At 38.7% G+C, this 4,043-nt stretch overlaps 1 protein-coding gene across 1 annotated transcript in view; it reads right to left on the bottom strand.

The window, feature by feature from the left end:
* Positions 1-3,084, bottom strand: part of LOC138044632 (uncharacterized) — a 38,747-nt gene extending 35,663 nt beyond the window's left edge. The window contains exon 1 of the mRNA XM_068891096.1: positions 2,988-3,084. The gene's annotated coding sequence lies outside the window, so the exon portion shown is untranslated. The remainder of the gene's footprint in view (positions 1-2,987) is intronic.
* Between the last annotated feature and the right edge of the window lie 959 nt (positions 3,085-4,043).

The raw sequence follows: 4,043 nt of genomic DNA, 5'->3' as shown, positions 1-4,043 counted from the left end.
AATGGTCCCCCTTTCAACTCCTTTGAGTTCCGGCATTTTGCAGAAAGTTATGATATGGAACATGTCACTAGTTCTCCCCACTACCCGCAGAGTAACGGCAAAGTAGAAAATTCAGTCAAGACAGCCAAGAATCTACTGAAAAAGTCTAAAGCAGCAAGACCAGACATATACCTTGCCTTGTTGGAATGGAGAAATACTCCCTCGGAAGGTCTTGCAAGTTCTCCAGCACAAAGGATGTTTGGACGTCGCGCTTGAACATTAATACCAACCACAAATGAGTTACTCAAGCCCAAAATAGTTGAAAACGTCCCCGGAAAATTTCTCAAGAGAAAACAGGTGCAAGCAAAGTACTACAATATCAGTGCCAAGGAACTCCCACCCCTTAGTAGTGGAGATGTTGTGCGTGTTAAACCTACTGACAGATCGGGTCGATGGTACAAGGCACGTATAGAACAACAAGTTGATGTGAGGTCGTATGACATAAGGACTGAGGATGGACGAGTGTTTAGGAGAAATAGCTATAGAAGACATCTCCGAAGCAGCAAAGAGCCAATGTGTGCCAGTACCAACCCGGTAGCAGTCGAATTACCGTATTTACCCGCGTATAAGTCGATCCCATGTATAGGTCGACCCCCCATTTTTGATGGAAAAAAAAGCAATTTCTTAATTTCTTTGCTGAATGTTCATGGGATACTAGTCTTGCATTCTTCGATTTCTGGAACTGAGGGTTCACAAAAAATTAAGGGCCTCAAGTGCTTAATAGTTTTGTGGTTCAGTGGTTGTTGTTCTCGCATTTTGTCCTTTGAAAAAGTTCTCAGAAAATCGAACATGTAAACCTCAAACTAACCTGTTTCGTTGTTCAAGGATAAAGGGCTTTAGAGGATAACCACAAGATCACAGAAGCAGGAGTCAATCTTTGAAAATAACTTCAAAAACGATGCGAAATGTGCAAGGTTTAATTGCTGCTTGACTTATAAGTTCACACATGGCAAACGAAACAAAACTCATCAACCAAACAATACAAAGTTTGCAAAAGCATTAAATCATCCAGGTTTGTATAAAGAATAAAAAACAATCATTACCAACCAGCATTTACAGGCAACACGAGTGATGATCATGCTTGCACGCAAACACAAGGTATTGCGCCAGGTTACTAAGCCGTTGAAGGATCGCGTTTTATTTGAAGAAACAAGAATGTTTTTTAGAGCTTTCTGCCTTTGGAAAACGAAAATTCCCAGTGTCTATTTCTTATTTGTGATTGTGAGTTTCTTCATCATTGCGAGGAAAACTATTCCTTTTTCATTTCAACTGGAATTGCTTAATTACGTTCATTTTGAAGTCTTTCGTCATTCATTTTGAAGTCTTTCGTCCACTGCGTTTGTTATGCCCAAAGACCACATTATGATGTTAATTTTGAATGAATTATTTAGCTGAAACTTGGCTCGAAATCTTTGACCCATGTATAAGTCGAGGGCGATGTTTGGAGCTTCTTTTGAGGCCACAAAAGGTCGACTTATACACGAGCAAATACGGTATTTTGTACTGGAACATAATTAGTTTTGTTTCTTTTGTAGCCTTAAAAGGTAGAAGGTAAATCTTAGACAAATAGTCACGCTGAAAGTTATAATGTTCGAGCCTTTTTTCGGCTGTGGGACTTGGTAATTTTTGCCAGGTGAGAAGTTCTTGATATAAGGTCTTACAGGAGAGGGGTCTACTTGAAGTACATATGGTTAATGCAGGTGTTGGGTTGCTTTCATTTTTGAACAAACATTTTTGCCATTCACTCGGTATGGCCGATACATGAACAAGTTGTTGCAGCCATGATAATATAAATAAGATTTTCAAGCTGCAAAAACACTGTGCCCAGATTACATAAATGAACTTTTGGAACTAAACAGCAGTCAGCATAGTAGAAATACACCGGGCGCCAATTTTAATATTTTGCCAAGAAGATTTAATAGAGTGAAAGAGGGAGGTCACACGGTCTCTGTAACAACCTCAAAAATGTTGGAATCGTCTTCTGCTTAGTTTACGTACCTCATCATCCATAAATATGTTAAAGAATGCTTTATAGAAACATCTGTAATTAAGTCAGATTAGAGATAAAAGTTTTACCCCTTTTTTAGGTAATCATTTTAGACTCTGTAATTACAGGTAATTTTGGCAATTTGCATAGTTTTGATTAGTTTTACACTGTAATTTGGCATAATACACACATGTACTCCACTTGACTTGCAATATATTTTTAATCTAGAGGGCCACACGTTTGTTGGTTCTTTTACTATAATTTATGTGTTACTCTCTTTAAATTAAGTGTGATTGATTGATTGATTCACGTACTCTAACAAGGACTTGATCAGAATACTTTTCACAACACAAATATTGAAACAATCACGAGTGGCTGGTTTCTGTGTGTTTTTTGCTTTTCTTTTTTTAAGAAAAGACTCACGCAAGAATGAAAGTTGCAGATGAATTAAGAACTCGTACAAAACAGAATAATCTCCAAACGGGTCAATAATATTTCAGAAGGACAAGACTTCCCAGCAAGTCATGGAAGATACATGTTGTAAAACTTTACACCCGATCGATTATTATAGCCGCAGTTGTAATGACCTGTACATGGTATGTTGATTACGTCTTAAAGTAATATTGTTAGAAAACACTGCGAATCAAATTGGATTTGACGCTTTCCACATTTTAATGAAATGAAAGATATTGCTTGTATGGTCAATTCCACAGTTATGCGGAAATGACTTTTGTTTTGACGGCCACAGCTGAGCACATGTGTTTAATCGACGCTCAAAAGAAGCACAGATGAGGCATTTGATACTTTTACAGAATAACCGATCGAAGGAAGGTAACATGCATGAAATTTTCTGCACTGACGTATGTCATTTCGAAGCGCTTTTGAGAAATTTAAATCAAAGGTAATGAAAGTGCGTGTATAAATTCAAAGTAAATAAATGATATGAAGGTATAAAACAAACCTGTGCCCGCAAAAGAAACCAAAATAGGATTCTAATCCCCACTAAGTGAGAAGTTGCGTCTACCATCCAACTTCTTCAGTGTGTTGTGGTGCAATAGTGCAAATAATGATAAAGCGACTTTAAATTAGCAACCTTCGTATCCAATAAAATAACACACGAATATTGCCGATTGAATGCCGTTCGGGTGTCATTCCACGGCGCGATTTGGCGGGAAACTGTTTTTGCGCCTTCGGTTTGCATTGTCAGTGGGCGAATACATTATGCATCTAGGTACTTCATGTATCACATTGACGCGAAAGTACTTGCGTTTTGTCTTGACAAAACTTTTATCTGATTCAAGTTACGGTGCAGGCCTGGGTTGCATTGTTGAGATCGAGTTTATCAGTTAAACAAGATGGCGTCTTAGGTGACTCTGGAACCGGAATTCTGTAAAATATATTTCACAAAACTCAACGGGAATGAGTAACATGGCAGTCGTAGGGGAGACCGAAGACGAAAGCGATGAAGATTTGATAAGGTACTCCTTTCTTCGATGATTTCCGAATAACTTCCTCTCCGAATATCATGAGAAGGAAATGAGCATCAGCACACTGTAAAGAAGAAACGGTTAGAGATGCCATAAGAGACATGATCGACGGCCCAGCATGTTTGTCTTATATGGTGCATGTCTGAATAAAGTGGAGCTAAGTGAAAGTACTTGGTTTATCAAGTGGTACTTCTGCAATGATGATGTAGAACCATGCGATACACCAGGTTCTACTGACATGTGACTGGCTGCTGTTTCTTCATCGAGGACCTTTGTCCTTTTTTTCTCTGGACTTTCAGCATTTTCTGGCATTTTCGTTGCGATGACTTGAGAGATACTTTCCTGACTCCCTGTTTCTATCATCACTTTCCCATACTTTCGAGGAGCCTTCTTCTTTCTCTCCATATTCACAACAGGAATAATTTCAGGGGATCTTTGCCGAACACATGGTACGCGTAATTTCTCTCGTATTTCTTTTCCGTACACAAGAAAAGGAAAATTCTGTGGTAGTTTCGCCCGAGATCCCCCCT

Source organism: Montipora capricornis, chromosome 4 (assembly GCF_036669925.1).
Source record: "Montipora capricornis isolate CH-2021 chromosome 4, ASM3666992v2, whole genome shotgun sequence".
NCBI lineage: Eukaryota > Metazoa > Cnidaria > Anthozoa > Scleractinia > Acroporidae > Montipora > Montipora capricornis.
Note: the sequence above shows the minus strand (reverse complement) of the source record. Positions and strands in the feature narration are given on the sequence as shown.